At 48.3% G+C, this 20,165-nt stretch overlaps 1 protein-coding gene across 10 annotated transcripts in view; it reads left to right on the top strand.

Moving 5' to 3' along the window:
* Positions 1-20,165, top strand: part of LOC146817850 (amine sulfotransferase-like) — a 600,799-nt gene that overhangs the window by 315,457 nt on the left and 265,177 nt on the right. The gene's annotated exons all lie outside the window — the stretch shown is intronic.

The raw sequence follows: 20,165 nt of genomic DNA, 5'->3' as shown, positions 1-20,165 counted from the left end.
AGGGCCGCTATATAAAACATAACAATATATGACTAGACAATTTAGGTTTGGTTCTGTGAAACTCACACATTCAGAGTATAGCCTGCCTCAGCAAGTAAGTGGTACACCTGTGTAAGAGCCTTGTCATGCTCCTTTTGTGTTGTTCTAAATACCAGTATGTCATCACTGTAATTGAAAGCATATGTAACAAGTTGAATTTCTCGGCAATACACATCCTGAAATATCTCCACAGCCAAAGACACTCCAAAACTCAGGGCCTCATTTACAATGAATTGGTGCAGGGCAGCACCACAAGTATTTTTGCTGTGCTGCCCTGCACCAATACCAAAGGACATAAATGCACCATATTTACAAGATATAGTGCAATCATGTCCTTTCTGGCTGCACCAGGGCATAATTTTGTGCCTAGAGCTATCTCAGGCGGCACAAGGGGCTTGTAAATAAGCCCCTCAGTCTTTTGTGTTTGAACAAACCAACATGAGTGAAAAAGTTGTAATGTACCTACAGTTCTCTTCCAGCATGAGTTGACGATATCCTTTCTTCAGGCCAAGACAGGAGAACTTTGGATCCGTTCAGTTGCATGATCATTTCCAGTATGTGGGGACTAGAAAGTCTTTCTCTTTGAATGAGTTTGATAGTCTGGCACATATCAACACAGCTGCACACTGCACCTTCTCTGTCCTTTTTCGGCATAACAACTATGGGCGAAACGCACAGTGTAGGACCGGTAGAGCGTTCAATGATGCCCTGCCTTAGCAGGGATTCTAGTTTTATCCCAACTGCTTCTTGTAAGTGAAAAGTGACTCTTCTGTTGGGAAACAGGACGAATGTGCTCACTATTATGAAATTGCACCTTTATTGACTTAAGTCTTCCTAGGCCATGAAACTATGATGGGACCTGGCTCACAATTTCAGATTGAGCACAGATATTGTAGTTGAAAGACATCAGTCTCATGTCAGCAGCAGGTGCAAAGCTCAATAAGTATCACTCAACGAAGTTCCCTGGAGGACATGAATTGACACTTACACTCACGTTGTTTTGCCGCATGATGGCTCTAAATAACCCTTGACTCTGAAACAGTTTTGAGCAGCCCACATGTATACCTTTGTGTTTAATGGGGTAAGGCGTGGCACAGGCGATAGGCTGTTAACATTTCAACAGCCATGATACTAATCGATGCACCACTGTCTATAATTAAGGTCATGGGGCAACGGTTCACCTTTACTGTAATTTTAGGACAGTGCCCAAATAAATCTTGTTATTGTGTTTGGTGATTCTTCTTTGACATTAGATCTTCTTTGCAAGCAGCTAGTCCTACATGACGTTGAAGAGCCTATGTATGATGAATTTGATGACAAGTGACTTTTCTTGGTTTCTACTTGTCGTACCTGATGTTGTCTTTTGGGACTGTGGGCATGGGGAGAATGGTTCTGGAACCATCTGGCATCAATTTTCTCTTATCGCTGTGACACACTTAGTTTCTCTATTGGGCTGCAGATCATTATGAAGTGGTTTTCTTTCGAAAAGCCTTTATATATTCATCCTAAAGCTAGACAATAACCATAATGGGAAATGAAAACCCATTGTCAGCATGCACCCCTGCCAACTCCTCAGGATCAGTTCAATGCTCAAGTGGTCCACCTCTCGACTGCCCCAATTCTGTTTGCTATGATGGTGTAGAAGCTAAGGTGTGCTGAAGTGAGGGAAGGAAGGGAAAGAAACAGCTGGGAAGGAGATCTAAAATGAAAAGAACACCATCAGTATTCAAATATATATATTACCTACTAGCAGTTGCCAGTAGGTAGTTAAAGTTAGGACCTAGTTTCCATAGGAAAAGCATTTTTTGACTTGGCTATAACGTTGGCGTCGTTTGACCAATCTGCATGGAATTTTGCCAAAAAAGTGTCACTGTGGATACTATTGTTATGCAAAGTTTGGGGGTGATCAGTGCAGTGGGGTCAGAGAATTTGGGGCATGAAATAAGGCTCCATTTGTAATGTTAAATCCCATAGGAACCTTTAGCCATCTCTACAGCCCAAACTGCTGAATGGACCTACACCATATTTAGCCGAGAGGTAGATGTCAGTTCAAGTAAGTGCCTTTTGCTTATTTGGTATCAATCCATTCAGTAGTTGTTGAGAAATGTAAGTTTAAAATTATAGTGATATCTCTGGCTGCAGATATTTTGTGGTGGTTGCGTGATTAGTCATGAATGCACGCACAAATGGGAAAGCTCTGATTGGCTGGACTTAATCAGAAAGTAGTGGACACCATTTTATCACTTGGGAACGGTTCTTGGGGCTGAAAATCTGTGTGAAAGACCACATAAGGGGTCAGGGTGGAGATACTCTGACCCCATGGTTGAGAAATGGGGGTGTTAGTGACACAAGTTATGTGTCCAAAATGTATATTTTTATTTCTGCGTGATATGTGCGACGACTCAGCAACCACGAGTGCGGCCCCCTTGTATCTTCGCGGAGACTTCACGGTTACTGACGTCATCGAGAACATTGATCAAAATATTTATAAAAAATAAATGAATCATTAATATGCGTTATTATAGCAATATTGAGATATTGATGAAAGTTTCTTATAGATTTATTTATATAGTGAGTTACGTACTGTGATAGTTAGAATTAATTATATGGTTATAATTGTTTATGTGGTGGTGGCTATTGAATTCCTGCTTTCTGCTTTCGCGATGTAACTGTGGGGGTCACAATTAACTACATCATCGCGATCTCCGGCCTCACCGTGAAAAAATAAAATAGGTTTCAAAGATGGTTTTTATAGAAACTCTCTATAAAAGCATGACTTTAGAGAATACTGTAAGAAACCCCTAGAGTGTAAAATAATGTAGTATGTGTGGATATATGTGTTTTAGACTTTATGGAAAAGGAACCAATCGTCGCTATTAACAAGATCATCGCAACGTTCCGAATAACTGCGAAAATGGGATCTAGTCTGAAAGAAGGTTTTGAAAGAAACTTCATAGACAAATATGAGCTTAAGCATGCTTTTAAAGAAGTATGAATATAGTAATATGTGTAAGGCAATGATCAGACTGGATTTTTTACATATTATTTTTGGGTGTGTTGGTGATCATTGAATGTCTGCTTTTGTTTTTCGTTTTTACGACGTGTCCATGGGGATCGCTACGTCGCAAAGATCCTCAAAAACGAAAGAAAAAAATAACCTTTAGAAAAAAAATTCACAATATTTCGGGTACTAGGGTTGCTCTGACAAGCCGTTGTGTTGGTTGTATGTATATGGCTGCTACACATAAGACCAGATGCAGAGTTTCAGGTTACTTAGAAACACCCTGTCGCCTTCTTCTGTAAAGTGCACCCCATCATTTCTATAAATTCCATGCATGTCAAAACTTAGATTATTTTTATAGATACAGTCCATGCGATGGTCTCTTGAGGAATGCAGAAACAGTTTTATTAACATGAGTCCGGGTTTTGTCAATCTGTGGACAGAATTTATTTGACTACTTCCAATTCTGTCTTTGGTATATATTACAATACACTTAGACAGTGTGAGGGAAAAGCAGCATCAGTTCTGCAAAGGTTTCTTTCATTAGGATTTCTGGACATACCCTAGTCAATGTGCCAAGGTCTTTGCTAGCACAGTGCACAATCATGAGGTGAGGAGCTGGGTGCAGTTAAAATAAATGTGTGTAGGAAATCTGCAACATTCTATTTGGAATAACTTTGTCGCCGGTTGACGAATCTTCGCAAAATTTTCAAAACTCGTGGCCCACTCTGGTCCGCTCCTATCCTGAAAGTCTTGGGGTCATTCGTCAAGCGGGGGCCGAGAAAAAAGGGGGGTCCCAAAACATGTTTTCCCCATGTAATTTTCCATAGGGACCGTTAGTCGCAGCTACAGCCTGAACTGCTGAACAGAATTACACCAAATTTGGCAGAAAGGTAGACTTTGGTTCACACTCGTGCCTTTTGCTTAAATGGTGTAAATCCGTTCAGTAGTTCCTGAGCACGAGCTGTATGCTAATTGGCTGTCAACACTCCAAACCAGGAAGTGTTGGCAGCCATCTTGGGCCTTAGAAACCTAAGAAAAAAATGCACAGAATGCAAAAAAGGGGGCAGGGTAGAAACACCCTGACCCCCTAGGCCTGCTCAGGGGGTCCCACAAGGACCCCCAGGGCCCCCCAATTTTTATTTAAAAAATCGGCAAAATCCGCGGTGGGTGCGCGGATCCTGCAGATTAAAAAAAACAAAGCGCGGGCTCCGCGCTTCATTGCTAATTTGCCCCCGGGGGGGCCAAATCCCAGGGGATATGCATGTATTGCATTGGGGGGCCCAAAGGGGCCTCCCAGCCCTGGGGACCACCACCCCCCGGGGCTTTATGTAACTATGTGGGGGGGCTCTCTGCCTCCCCAGCCCCAGAGACTGCCACCCCTGGGGCTTCAAAAATGAATGGCTGGTGGGCTCAAAGGCCCCCCAAGCCCCGGGGACCGCCACCCCCCAGGGCTTGTGATTTTTCTAAAAAAAAAAAATACCCTGTGTGGGGGTCTCAAGCCCCCCACATGCCCCGTGGACCGCCACCTCCCCGGGGCGCTAAATATGTAAATTGGGGGGTCCGTGACGGACCCCCCCAGCCCCAGGGACCACCACCCCCGGGTCTTTCGAAATTGGTGGGAGGGGGCCACACGGAACCAATGATGGCCCTGGGGACTGCCACCCCCCAGAGCCGGCTCCTGCAGTGTCCCGGGGTGTCCACCCCCGGACACTGTAGTTTGCTATGGCAGGGCAGGAGCCTCGCGGCTCCCGCCCTGCCATAGTAAATTTGGTTTGAATTTTGAAAGAGAGAGCGGGGAAACCTGCTCTCTCTTTCAAAATGCAAACCAAATTGCTTTTCCACACGGGGAGCTGCATGTTAGCCCCCCTTTTAAAAAAAAAGAAAAAATACTGGCATCGTACTGGAGGCCATGCCCCCTCATTTCAGCACTCTGCAAACGCTCCCCCTGGTGTGTTTGCGGATGGGGAACGAATTCCACTTGAATGCTGGGGGTCCCTGGGGGCCAAATAGCCCAACAGGAACCTCCAGTATGCGCCAGGGGGCTGCGTTGCAGATAGATGTTCTGAGGCCATGCCCCTTTTTACACCTCTCTGCAGTGCAGCTTTGTGGCGCTTAATGGAGGTAGCTGGTGGGGTAGTTGCACCTCAGGGACCCTCAGGATTCAAGGGGGGGTAATCCCCCAACTTAAAACACGCCACGGGGCATGTTTGCACAGTGGTGAAAGGAGGGGGCGGGGCATGAGGTGATATGTGTGCAAACACGCCCTGTGGCGCGTTTTAAGTTCAGGAATTAATTCCTCTTCAATCCGGAGGGTCCCTGGGGGCCAACTAGCCCATCAGGTGCTTTCAGTAAGCAGCACTGTGCTGCGTTGCAGAGAGGTGGTCCAGGCCGCGCCCGTTTTCTCTGCAATGCAGCTCTGTGGTGCTAACTAGAGATACCTGATGGGCTAGTTGTACCCAAGGGACACTCAGGATTCAAGGGGACTTTATCCCCCAAATTAAAACAGCCATAGGGCGTGTTTGCACACGTAATCTCAGCCCGCCCTCCCTTCACCAGTGTGCAAACGCACCCTGTGGTGCATTTTAAGAGGTAGTTTCAATCCCCCTGCCCTATCATATACTAGGGGCTTACAGAGGAGGTCATGCTAATAACAGGGGTACCCCAACGCATAGTGTTCCCTAGTGTATGAAGGTGTTTTAACTGTATTCTAAGTGTCTTTTAGCATAGCGCTGGCTCTAGGACTGGTTAGTCAGAGTCAGTTACCACCAGTACCCATCTGAAATAGTTGAGGGTACAGGATGAATTTGCATCAAAGACTCTTTCTGCTGTCTGTGATCGTTTATTTTCCTTTTTCCCTCAGTATTGTTTTTTGCCTCCTTTGCTGTGTGTACCCCTGGGTGTCCCCCCGCCCCTCTACCGCTTCCCGCCGCCGTTCACACGGCCACGCCCTCTTCCTTTCTGTGCCCTCCCCGCTCCCGCCTACCAGCTGCCCTCCCGCGCTCCGCCCCCCCCCCACTCTCCACACATGGCAGAGGGGCCAACGCGCAGCGTGCACGCGCAGCGGGCGCGCCGATTGCGCGCCGAAGGTGCGCCAAAGGTAAGCCCGTCTGCGCCCGTCTGCGCCTGGACCGCGCCCAGTGCCAGGACCCCTGGCCCCCGCAGACCCCAGCCCACCCGCCGGACGTACGACGCCGCCACCCTCTACGCACTCAACACCGGCCGAATCCCGGGATGCCACCGAGCCAACCCGAGACGAACCCACGAACCCTTCAGCTGCCACGTCTGCAAGATCATCTGCATCCGGACCTGCCCCGCACCAGCACCCGCCAAGCCGAACACCAGCAGCAACCACCTCAAGTGCATCCTACCCAACACCCGCTCCGTCCACAGACACGCCATCGCGCCATCGAGCTCTGGAACCTCCTCGACACCACAGCTCCTGACGTCGCCTTCCTCACGGAAACCTGGATGAACGACTCCTCAGCGCCTGACATCGCCATCGCCATCCCAGAGGGCTACAAGATCACCCGAAGAGACCGCGGCAACCAGACTGGAGGAGGGATCGCCATCATCTACAGGGACACCATCCGCATCACGACCAACTCCGACGACACCCTGACAACCGCCGAACACCTGCACTTCCAGATCCACACGGACCCCAAAACCACCCTCAGAGGCACCCTCATCTACCGACCCCCGGGACCACGCACACAATTCAGCGAAGACATCGCCGACTTCATCAGCCCGCACGCCCTCCCCTCCGCTGACTACATCCTCCTGGGGGACATCAACTTCCACCTGGAGAACAACAACGACCGCAACACCACCACCCTGCTCGACAACCTCGCCAACCTCGGACTCAAGCAGCTGGTGACCACCCCCACCGACCTCGCCGGACACACACTCGACGCTGTCTTCTCATCCAGCAAGGACATCGGCTTCAGCCACGCCACCGGACTCCACTGGACGGACCACAGCTGCGTCCACTTCACCTTCAGAAGATCCACGATCCACCACCACCAGCATCAGGCTGCTCGAAGAAACTGGAACAAGATCACAGCAGACCAGCTCGCCGCTTCCCTGAGCCAGCACCCTCCCACAAGCTCAGCGAACCCCAGCCAGGCCGCCGACAACCTCACGAAGTGGATCAGTGACTGCGCAGACGACCTCGCCCCACTGAGGACCCCGCCTAGCAGACCCGGCAGCAAGAAGGCCCCATGGTTCACCGACGAACTCAAGAGCTCCAAGAAGAACTGCCGAGCCCTCGAGAAAGCCTGGAGAAGGGAGCCAACACCGGACAACATAACCACCCTCAAGCTCGCCACCCGGAAGCACCATCAACTGATCCACGCCACCAAGAAAACAGCATTCAAGGACCGGCTGGACAACAACGCGCACAACAGCAAGGAACTCTTCAACATCGTGAAAGAGCTCTCCAACCCCAATGCCGGAAACAACGACATCACCCCGTCACAAGACCTCTGCAACTCCCTCGCCTCCTACTTCCACAACAAGATCGCTGACATACACAACAGCTTCAGCCCACAAACAACGCTCCCCACGACCGCACCAACGCCCCCCACCACCACCCTCAGCGCCTGGACCCAGATCAACACAGAAGACACCATCTGCACGATGAACTCTATCCACTCCGGATCTCCGACCGACCCCTGCCCCCACCACGTCTTCAACAAGGCCGACGCTGTCATCGCACCCCACCTGCGGGACATCATCAACACCTCCTTCGACACCGCCACCTTCCCGGAGAGCTGGAAGCACGCCGAACTCAGCGCTCTACTAAAGAAACCAACAGGGGACCCCACCGAACTCAAGAATTACCGCCCCATCTCGCTCCTCCCGTTTCCAGCCAAAGTCATCGAGAAGACCGTCAACAAGCAGCTGGCTGCCTTCCTCGAGATGAATGGATCCCTCGACCCCTTACAGTCTGGCTTCCGAGCCAACCACAGCACCGAGACCGCCCTCATCGCTGCCACCGATGACATCCGAGCCCTGCGGGACAACGGTGAAACAGCGGCCCTCATCCTCCTAGACCTCTCCGCGGCGTTCGACACTGTTTGCCACCGCACCCTAGTGCAGCGCCTCAGCAACATCGGAATCCAGGAGAAGGCACTGGAGTGGATCATCTCCTTCCTCGCTGGAAGGACACAGAGAGTCCGCCTACCACCGTTCAGATCTGCAGCCACGGAAGTCATCTGCGGCGTTCCCCAGGGCACCTCGCTCAGCCCCACTCTCTTCAACGTCTACATGAGCCCCCTTGCGGCCATCGCACGCCAACACAACCTCAACATCATCTCCTACGCCGACGACACCCAGCTGATCCTCTCTCTGACCAACGACCCCGCCGCCGCCAGAACCAACCTCCACGAAGGGATGAAAGACGTAGCCGAGTGGATGACGACCAGCCGCCTGAAACTGAACTCAGACAAGACGGAAGTCCTCATCCTGGGCTCCTCGCCCTCCGCCTGGGACGACTCCTGGTGGCCCCCCGCCCTGGGCACCGCACCGAAACCGACAGACCACGCCCGCAACCTGGGCTTCATCCTGGACTTCTCCCTCTCCATGACCAGACAAGTCAACGCCGTCTCCACATCCTGTTTCAACATCCTGCGCATGCTACGGAAGATCTTCTGGTGGATCCCCACCGAGACCAGGAAGACGGTCACCCAGGCACTCGTCACCAGCCGACTGGACTACGGCAACGCGCTCTACGCTGGAACCACCGCCAAGCTCCAGAAGAGACTCCAGCGGATCCAGAACGCCTCAGCCAGACTCATCCTCAACATCCCCCGACGCAGCCACATCTCCGTACATCTGAGAGACCTGCACTGGCTCCCCGTCAACAAGAGAATCACCTTCCGTCTCCTCACCCACGCACACAAAGCCCTACACGACCAAGGCCCGAGCTACCTCAACAACCGCCTCAACTTCTACGCTCCCAAACGCCACCTCCGATCGACCAACCACGCCCTCGCCGCCGTCCCCCGCATCCGAAGAGCGACAACAGGAGGAAGGTCCTTCTCCTACCTGGCCGCCAACACCTGGAACACCCTCCCGACCGACCTTCGTCTGACCCAAGACCACCTCTCCTTCAGGAAGAAGCTCAAGACCTGGCTGTTCGAGCAGTAGCGGCACCCCACCCCCCCAAGCGCCTTGAGACCCTCCGGGTGAGTAGTGCGCTGTATAAATGCCTTGATTGATTGATTGATTGATTTCTCCTCCTCTGTTTGTTCTTTCTGCACGTCTTCCTTCTTCCGGGACTTTTCTTTGACTTTGAGGACTTCTGTAGCTTCTTTCTGCATTTCTTTTTCTTCTTTCTGTGTGTTTTTTCTTCTTTCTTCACATGTCCTATTTCTGTAGGCATAGTTAGAAATTAGCATTTAAAAAAACGTTGAAATTCACTTAAAAAACCAAAGGTTTCAGGCAAGTTATACTTAGGAATTAGCATTTAAAAAACCTTAGAAACTCACTGAAAAAACCATAGGTTTCAGGGGTGTTATAGTTATCTGGCCATTGCACTCGTACAAAACCATAGAAATTCCTCCGTTATAGTTAGTTCTACTAACTATACCTCGCGCACCCGCAATCCACTGCTGATGATGTCACATATTACATCATTCATGACTATGGTTTTGTACGAGTAAAATGGCCAGCTAACTAGATCACCCCTGAAACCTATGGTTCTTTCAGTGAATTTCTAAGGTTTTTTAAATGCTAATTCCTAACTATAACGTGCCTGAAACCTATGTTTTTTTAAGTGAATATAAATATATATATATTGTCAACTGCCAGGCTTCCTGTACCCTTTCCCTGTCTCCTAACACTGAAGAAACTACCACTCCCACAATGCATTGGAATGGCTACCACCCTGTATGCTTTCCCTTACTACCCTGAAAACAGGTCAGCTGATATCTCCATAGTATAAAGCCAGCCCACGCCCGTTACCAGGTGCTTGGCTTTCTTCAGTGTCAGAACCACACCCCTTTCGAATTGACTTTGGAAATTCAAATCCTTCGTTTGGATCCCGCTCTCTCACGGAGAACTCCCTCGGCTGTTGCTGATTATCGTGCCTTGACCTGCCTGATGACAATCTCGTTCTCTGCAGTGCCTGAACGAGCTGCATCCCTGCTTCCTGTATTCAAGTAAGCCTCGGTGGTTGCCGCAACATTACTCAGCTGAGAAGTGGAACAGCGCGACTTAGCGCTGAGACTATTCTTCATTTTTTGATTTTGTGCCTTGGGATAGAACGCGCATTAGCGCTCAGCTGTTTACAAAAGGCGCGAAGCCGCGCTTAGTGTTAACGAGCGATCCTTTTTCGTTTGAACGTTACGCGCGAACTCGTGCTCTAGAACTTGTACAATCGCGGAAGCGCACAGAAATTTATTTTGCTCAATTACGGATCGTAACGGCTATCAGCGCTACGAAAAGCGCGTCTTCCACAACAGTGTCATCAAGCAACACTGAACAGTGGAAAAAGCACGCAAGGCGAGCAGCCTTGTAAACAAGGACATTCATTCTAGTTTTCTTTCTTCTTGGGGAACTATCATAATATTCCTTGGAAGTGCCGATTGACTTTCCTCTTCTTACCAAGGATTTACGAACTTTATGTACCAGGAGTTCAACGTTAATAAGACGTCCTCACCTTTTTGTGGAGTCCCTTCACTGAAGCAGTTTTCTAAACCTCCTTGTTTGGCCCCTTGATATTCAAAGAGAGACCTACATTATAGTCCCTACTGACATTGCTTTTGGTAAGTTTGGGAAAGCATATATTTCAAAACAAAAGCAAGTACATAAGCTGCTCTTCTGATCTTTATCTTTTCATGCACTTATGTCTCTTCTGTTCCCTCCTTGCAGGAAAAACTCTATCCCTGGGTTCCCCGTGTTGTCTGCCTTCCTGGTGGTTCTTCATTTGGTCTCTCCACTCCTTGTGGGTATCAGGCTACCTTCTGAGTGTTTAGTAACTAGAGATGCATATACCCTACTGGATTGTTGAGACGCTCTCTTCGCTCCCGAGGATATTGGTTTCACTGGTATTGAACACAATCATTCGATCAGATCCGACAGAAATCCTGCAAGGAGGGGGCGTGGCCTCTAGCGTGATGCCGGTCTTTTATTTCTTTTATTTTTTTAATAAGGGGGGCTGTGTGGACCCCCTTCTTTTTCTAATTTATTGGCCCTGGGGACCCCATCCCCCAGGGCCTGCCCCCTAATTTTATTTTTTGAACTCCCGGGGAATGGCCTTTTTAAAAAAAAAATCTTTAGGAGGGGGCTGCGTTGCCCCCCTCCTCAGGCCACTTATGGCCCTGGGGACCCCATCCCCCGGGGCCGGCCTTTGTTTTTTATTATTTTGTTTTTAAATATATTTATAGAAACACCTAGGGCATGCTGGACAAACCGTATGTACCTATCACCATGACGATTTGCGTGATATTCATTAAAAGGCGACTATGCATACAATGAATCCACGTGGAATGTATTTACACCGCTAGTGAAGCTCTGACGTGTCTGACGCTCTACCGTGCCTAATCCCGGCACCCCCGTCGGTGGGTACTCTCCAAGTAGACACCCTTGTAGTTTATTTATACAAACATGGGTAGCTATTGACGGGCACATTTAATACACACGCACACCAAGCCATTCAAAGGGGATTCGACAAAAATTCGACCAAAACTATGCAAGAAACCCCGCTCACGGTTAATAAAACACACATCCACCACCGGATGTGTAATACTTTTTATTTTACTCTCTGGAAATGAGACGAACCTCACTTAAGAGTCACAGCGCGCTCCTGGCTGAGCCCTATGCTGTGTTACACCCACCAGTGCCCTCCGAGTGCCACACACCTCTGTGTTGTATTCCACCAGCTATTGCGTATGCTGTGACACTCTCTAGCCCATGTGCACTGTAACACCACCCTGTGAATATGACATGCCACACTTGCCTTCGCACAGGTTATATTGCCCCATATAATGTGCCTTCCTCGATGCCATACATATTACAATCTGGGATCCATATCTTTGTCACAGTGCATATGCAACGTTACACTCCCCAGCACATATTTTATATTACAACTTTAGAGACTAGTTAGGTTAAACAACACTGCCCTGTGCATATTACACTCCAAGGCGCATATCGCATAGCACTCGCTAGTGCCTGTGCTATCTCGCACTCTCCAATGAATCTGTCATTACGCACATTGTATTGCATATTATATTTCATGCCCCGGTTCAACTTATATCACACTTTTTGGTGCTTAGTTTATACAATACACTATATCTAGTTTTCATTTTCAATCGTGCTCTCAGGACTATGTTTTATATAACACTGCGTTCACCTACCCGTTTCACGGGCATTACATTTTGCAATGGGGGTGGAGGGTCAGGGGGTGTTTCTGCCAAGTGAGCCCGGAGTCACAGTCACAAATGTCCTCTTCTTCCTGAATAAAAGTGAGATTATGCTGCATACTTGTTCATATTTTAAGTAGTTCGCACAGACACACATTTTAAAAACAATAAAGTTCCTAATACCCACCTTCTCCGAACAGTTAGCTTGCTGCCCCATCCACCTCCTACCTATCCTCTGTTGTCTGAATCCATGGACTAGCCTCCTCCCTCCTGCCATGCATGGTCTGATGTGCTGCCACTGCCCTCCATTTAGCATGATGTACCAGTCCACTCCTCCTGCCTTCCATTGCCCAATTCTATGCCCCATCATTGACCTCCTGCTTAGCCTCTGTGCTTAGCTTGCTGCCCCTATTCTCCTTGCCCTTCGATGTCTTTGTGCATGCCCCTGCTCCATACTTTTTCCCCACCATGTTCAATGGACCTGCCACTCCTATCTACTCTGATTGTACTGTTGAGCTGCCACTCCCCTCCCACCTGCCTAGCATTGTCAGATGACTTATAACCTGTCCCTGACACCTCCACCCTGCCTGTCCACATGACATGCCCCTATCCCCTTCCTCCTGTCCTCCATGGTCCATGGTCCATTTTACTGCCACACCCTTCTGCCCTCCCTCGTCTGTTGTGGTGCAACTGCTCCTCCTGCCTGCCCCACGCGGTCTGTTGTGAGGCCCCTTCCCCTGAACTCTCTTGTCTGTGCCCAGGACCTGACCCTCCCTTCTATCCTCCATGGTCCTTTGTGCATGCCCCTGAACCCTCCTTCTTGCCCATCATAGCCACTGCGCTGCCACTAACCCTCCTGCTTGCCATGCATGGTCTTCTGTGCTGCTACGGACCCTCCCACCTTCCCCGTGTGGTCAGCTACCTGCCCCTGACCCCCTCCCACCTTCCCTCCATGGTCGGTGTGTATGCCATCATAGTCTCACTGTTGCTCTCCATGGTGTTTCTAGTGCCCATCCTTCCTGACCTCCATGGTCATCTTGCTGCTCTTGCCCTGCCCCCTTGCCCCCAGGCCTCTGTTTCCATGTGCAGACCCCTAGTCCCTCCCTCCTGGCTTGTCTGTTCCATTGTAATGCCCCTGATACGTCCCTCCTGCCCTTTATGGTCTGTTATGCTGCAGCTTTCTCTCCTGACTGTCCATAATGGTCAGCTAGCTACCATTGCCTCTTTCCCCTCTGTTCTCTGTTGTCCATGTGCATGGTCCTGTCCCCTCCCTACTGCTTTCTATGGATTGTTGTGCTGCACTCCCGTCCCGCATGCCCTGTGTGGTGTATTGTGCTGCTGCAAACCCTGATGCCTGCCCTGCAGGGTCAGTTTGGTGCACCTCTCCATGTCCCTACCCCAATTCCTCCTGCCTTCCTTGATCCAATGTACCATACTTGCGAACATTTTGAACTTGGTAAAAGGGAGATTTTGGGGTATTGATTTTTCCCTTTAAGTTACATTGAAAAAGAGGAGATTGTGGACAGGAGACAGATTAAATAAAGCCCATTTGAGCTTAAAAACATTGGACGTTTCCTGGCTGAATCGAGTCTGTTGACATGTATGGTTGTACTACCACTGCCTCTTCCTTCTGCCCACAATGGTCTATTATATTGCCACAGCCTCTCTTGCCAGTCCTGTATTGTTGGTTTGTTGCCCCTGCCCCCCTTTCCACTGCCCTCCATAGTCTGTTGTGCTGCCGCGGCCCTTCCTGCCTGCCCAGTGTGGTCAAATTGTTGCCTTTGCACCCTCCTACCTGCCTTCAATTTTCAGAGTCCGTGCCCCTGGCCTCTGCCTCTCAACAGTATCCTAAGGAACAACTAGATTGCTAACATTCTATATTTATTACAAAAGTGTGGAATGCCTGACGTCATCTTGATGTAATCAAAACTGTAATACCTAGAGTATTTCCTTTAGAAATTACATATATGAGAGGGTCTTATTTGCATCAAAATTATGGTTAGTGCTCTAAAAAATTAAAATGAGGACATATTTTCTGAGTTTTCAAATAGCGACAAAGCACATTTAAATTATTTGTTATCTATATGTTTTTTTTATCCAGCTGACCACTTGATTAAATGTTGCACTTAGGGGAGAGGATGTGGTGTTACTTCCAGAGCTGCAGACTTTGCAACTGGGGAACCAGGTTGGAGTTTCTGCTTCAGCTCGACATTCTGTGATTCTGGTCAAATCACTTAATCTCCCCATGTCAACAACCAAAATGAATTTGTTCTTGTGTGATGTAACCAATGCTCATGTAAAGCACTCCAATACCTGACAAGTCTGCACTATATAAAACTGCAAAAAAACAAAAACTAAGGGGCAGATTTATGTTTGACTTGTGCCTCATTTACGCCGCTGTTGCGTCACTTTCGTGACGCAGCAGCGGCGCAAATCCTGCGCCATGGTGCGGGGTATTTACAACGTGACGCATCTGGGAGATGCGTCACGTTGTAAAGCCCTGCGCCACATGTAGGCGTTCCAGGGCAGGTGGGGGCGTTCCGTCGCTGGAACGCCTCCTAAAAGTGGCTGAGTGAAATCTACAAGATTTCACTCAGTCACTTTTGAGCCCATGCTGCGTCAAAACCCTGCGCCTGCTTGAAGCAGGCGTAAGGATTGACGCAGCATTGTGCAGATATTGCTGGAGCTGCATCGCGCTTGCGACGCAACTCCAGCAATGCGCCACTTTTACGGCACAGATGCGTGACGCATCTGTGCCGTTTTTGCCCCATGGTGCACCGCATTATAAATGCGGCGCATCTATGATGGCGGAGCTGGGGCGCAAAATAACTGGCGCATCCCTGCTGATATGCAGGGATGCGCCAGTCGTCATAAATCTGCCCCCAAGTGTTTTGCACACTTCTGTCATTGAGCTATACGTGGGCTACATCTAGGTGATATTTGGGCTACATTTGGGCTCTTTTGTCTCTGGTGGCCATCTTGGGAGATTTATTTTTTAAGAAGTTTCCTAATTTACTCATTTACTGCAGTCTTCTCAGTAGGAAATGCTTTCAGTTTTTTACTTTGATTCCATCAAGAAGGTATTCAGATATGTCACACATTTTCCATAAATTCTGAATGTTAGCACTCTAGTTGCTCATTAGATCAGTAGTAAAGCTGCTGCTCTCCACGGAAGTCTGCTGCTGGTATTAAAAGTGCATGTTTCAGTCTGCATGTCAGAATTTTTCAATGAAATAGAAGAGGATTTGAGATGTCACTCAAAATGTGCCCTAATTTTTCTTTCATCAGCACTAATCATAATTTCTATGGCAAAATGAACCCCCTCATTGTGTTCCTTTTTAAATTAAATGTTTTAAGTGTTACCAGTTTATTCCAATCAAGAAGGCTTCAGGTGTGCCATACTTTTGTCATAAGTAAGACAGTAAGCGCTCTAGTTGTTCTTAAGAACACTCTGGGACATTCTGTCATTGGGCTATACTTGGGCTACATCTGGGTGATATTTGAGCTACATTTGGGCTCTTTTGTCTCTGGTGGCCATCTTGGGAGACTTATTTGTTATAAAGTTTCCCTAATTTCCTCATTTACTGCAGTCTCTTCAGTAGGAAATACTTTCAGTGTTTTACTTTGGTTCCATCAAGAAGGCATTAAGATGTGTCACACATTTGCCATACATTCTGAATGGTAGCACTCTAGTTCCTCATTAGAACACTGTAGTAAAGCTACTGCTCACCAGGGAAGTCTGCTGCTGGTATTCAAAGTGCATGTTTCAGTCTGCATGTCAGAAATGTTTTATGAAATAGAAGAGGATTTGAAAAGTCACTCAAAATGTGCCCTAATTTTTCTTTCTTTAGCACTAATCATAATTTCTATGGCAAAATGAACCCCCTCATTGTGTTCCTTTTTAAATTAAATGTTTTAAGTGTTACCAGTTTATTCCAATCAAGATGGCTTCAGGTGTGCCATACTTTTGTCATAAGTAAGACAGTAAGCGCTCAAGTTATTCTTAAGAACACTCTGGGACATTCTGTCATTGGGCTATACTTGGGCTACATTTGGGTGATATTTGGGCGACATTTGGGCTCTTTTGTCTCTGGTGGCCATCTTGGGAGACTTATTTGTTATGAAGTTTCCTAATTTCCTCATTTACTGCAGTCTCCTCAGTAGGAAATACTTTAAGGTTTTTTACTTTGGTTCCATCAAGAAGGCATTAAGATGTGTCACACATTTGCCATACATTCTGAATGGTAGCTCTCTAGTTCCTCATTAGATTACTGTAGTAAAGCTACTGCTCACCAGGGAAGTCTGCTGCTGGCATTCAAAGTGCATGTTTCAATCTGCATGTCAGAATTTTTTAATGAAATATAAGAGGATTTGAGAAGTCAAAATGTGCCCTAATTTTTCTTTCTGCAGCACTAATCAGAATTTCCTTGGCAAATTGAACCCCCTCATTTTGTTCCTTCGCAAATTAAATGTTTTAAGTGTTACCACTTTATTCCAAACAAGATGGCTTCAGGTGTGCCATACTTTTGTCACAAGTAAGACTGTTAGCGCTCTAGTTGTTCTTTAAAACACTCTGGGGCATTCTGTCATTTGGCTATACTTGGGCTACATCTAGGTGATATTTGTGCTACATTTGGGCTCTTTTGTCTCTAGTGGCCATCTTGGGAGACTTATTTGTTATGAAGTTTCCTAATTTCATTATTTACTACAGTCTCCTCAGTAGGATTACTTTCAGTTTTTTACATTGATTCCATCAAGAAGGCATTCAGATGAGTCACACATTTGTCATAAATTCAGAATGTTAGCACTCTAGTTGCTCATTAGATCACTGTAGTAAAGCTACTGCTCACCAGGGACGTCTGCTGCTGGTATTGAAAGTCCATGTTTCAGTCTGCATGTCAGAATTTCTTTATGAAATAGATGAGGATTTGAGAAGTCACTCAAAATGTGTCCTAATTTTTCTTTCTGCAGCACTAATCATACTTTCTATGGCAAAATGAACCCCCTCATTTTGTTCCTTTTTAAATTAAATGTTTTAAGAGTTACTACTTTATTCCAATCAAGATGGCTTGAGGTGTGCCATACGTTTATCATAAGTAGGACTGTTAGCGCTCTAATTGTTCTTTGGAACACTCTGGGAAGCTGAAGTAGAACACAAATGAATCAACTGACAGTCTCTGCCCTTGTTGGATGTACATGTTTTACTGAGAATGTCAGACTTCATTCTCACATGACTGAGAAAGATAATGTGAATTTACAGAAAATATGCTCTCAGTTTAGCTTATAGATCACCTTCCAAACCTCTGTGGGAAAAGCAGGAGAAAATAGTTTTCTCTCGAACATGATTCATGATATCCCAGCAGAAGGCTTTTTCACATGGTAAAATCACCTTAGAACATACCACAATTCCTAAAATGAGTATGGTACCATCAACAATGATTTATAATGAAACCAAACTCTTAAAACCTTCTATTAACTGCAATGCTTTTTAATGAGGTGCTATCATGTATATTGGTCCCAAGATGGCTGTCAACACTTCTTGGATGAAGTGCTGACAGCCAATCAGATCTCACGATGAGATGTGTGGTTAGGCTCCACCCAGATATATATATGTGATTTGTAGGACCTGGTGTCTCCAGGCCCTGTGGGGCGGTAACGTGACACGAGCAGTCGGGCCACCAAAGGTCTGTGTGTAAAGCAACCATACAACACGCACCTCACATGCAACGAGGAACACACACAATAAGTGACGCCACACTGTAGGAATTATGTAAATACTCAAGTTTATCCAAGTAGATCACGTTAGATGCAGTTCATAAGGCAGCAGTACATTTCATATGTTGATAATACAATAGCTAGCGATGTACATATCCGTCAGGAGCTATAAAGGCTGTTCATATCACATATGCAATTCATGAAATAACAGTACTGCCTGGGGCACAACTACCACTCACGTAGCTGCACATGTGCGTTGGGCGCGCTAACCGGTGACGACCTCAGAACGGGGCACCTAGCATGGAGAGCTACTCGTGATCTCGGGCACATAGCACTGTAATAGGGAATATAAATAACAGAGCGCTACTCGTAATCAATAGCGTTTAACACTTCAATATGGCACATGGATAATAACGCGCTACTCGGAATCAGTAGCGCGTGACACTTCAACCTGGCATATGAATAACAGCGCGCTACTCAGAATCAGTAGCGCGTGACACTTCAGCCTGGCATATGAATAACAGTGCGCTACTCGGAATCAGTAGCGCGTGACACTTTAAAGCAGGGCATGTAAAAACAAAGCGCCACTCATAATCAATGACTCTCAGTACTTTGGAGCGGAGCGTATAACATAAGGCGCCACTCGTAATCAATGACTCTCAGCACTTTGGAGCGGAGCGTATGACATAAAGTGCCACTCGTAATCAATGACTCTCAGCACTTTGGAACGGAGCATATAACATTTAAGCGCCACTCGTAATCAATGGCTCTCAGTACTTTGGAACGGAGCATATAACATTAAAGCACCACTCGTAATCAATGGCTCTCAGTACTTCGGAGCAGAGCTTCCGGCGGGGAGCGCCACGGGACCTGAGGAGCAAGTCTCTGGGCTCCGGTACAGTTCGTCGGGCACCACGCTTCAGTACCGCTCGAGGGGGCACACGGAGAGGATCCCTCGGCGGGGTCTCTTCCGTCGCGAAGACAGGGGGGGGGAATCCCACGGAGAGGAATCCCGGCTAAGGGTGCGGCGTGGCTCCCAAACCGCAGGGGGCGCACCGGGGGCGATCTCAGCCTCCGGGCTTACCTCGATCTCGGCGTCAGCAGGCGTCCGCTCCCACGATGATGGGGAAACTCGCCCCGGCCTCGCACACCTCCTCACGCAGCTGCGACGGCAGCGACGGGGCCCCAGGCTTCTCCGTGGGCCTCGTGACACTGCAGGGCACTTCTCCAGGCCTCCAGGCCACGGCGGTGAGCGCGCTGGCTTCGTCGTCACAGGGGGGGGGCTCAAATTAAGGATGGGGTTCTGTGCTCAGCGGAGCACGCTGCCGGGGGTCCCAGACCAGGGCAGGAAGCGCAGGGGTCACAGCGCTAATACCTGGTCGATCCCCGGTGGTTCTCCAGTCAGGTTTGCATCAGCGTTCAGGGGTCAGTCTGGACACGCAGTCTCAGTGCTTGGTGAATAGGTTTTAGAGTTCAGTCTGGACACGCAGTCTCAGTACTTGGCTTGTAAGTTTGAGAGTTCAATCTGGACACGCAGTCTCAGTGCTTGGCATATAAGTTTGAGAGTTCCATCTGGACACGCAGTCTCAGTGCTTGGCATATAAGTCTCTGTTCTCAGATGTTAGATAAAGTCTTGTTGGCGCAGATGTATCTGGCGCCCTTACAGGGGTTCTGTTACAGGGGGGTAGGAATGGAGAGGGCGATTAGATCCTTCCTAGTCAGGCTGGGCAGAGAGTCTCTGGGTCCTCCTACTGCTGGGCAAGATCAGTGGGTTTCACAGGGTCCCTCACTCACTTAAGAGGCAGCACCTAAATCCTGTCACTCTCAGAGGCATAAGTCCCTGGCTAGGCCCTACCGCCTACACTCCTGGTGGATTCTTCCAGCTCTGCTTCACCCCAATGGCCAACTCACCACAGAAGTTTCCCTCCCTCTCTTAAGTAGCCCTAGGTCAGGTGACCTCTGGCCAAGGCGGCAAAAGAAAACCACACCTCCCTTCTAGAAGGTTCCAGCACATTCCAGGAGCTTCCCCACTCTACCTATGGGAC

The sequence above is a fragment of the Triturus cristatus genome, chromosome 6, assembly GCF_964204655.1.
Source record: "Triturus cristatus chromosome 6, aTriCri1.1, whole genome shotgun sequence".
Taxonomy (NCBI): Eukaryota; Metazoa; Chordata; class Amphibia; order Caudata; family Salamandridae; genus Triturus; species Triturus cristatus.
The sequence above is the reverse complement of the archived record's forward strand: the minus strand, read 5'-3'. Positions and strand labels throughout refer to the sequence as shown.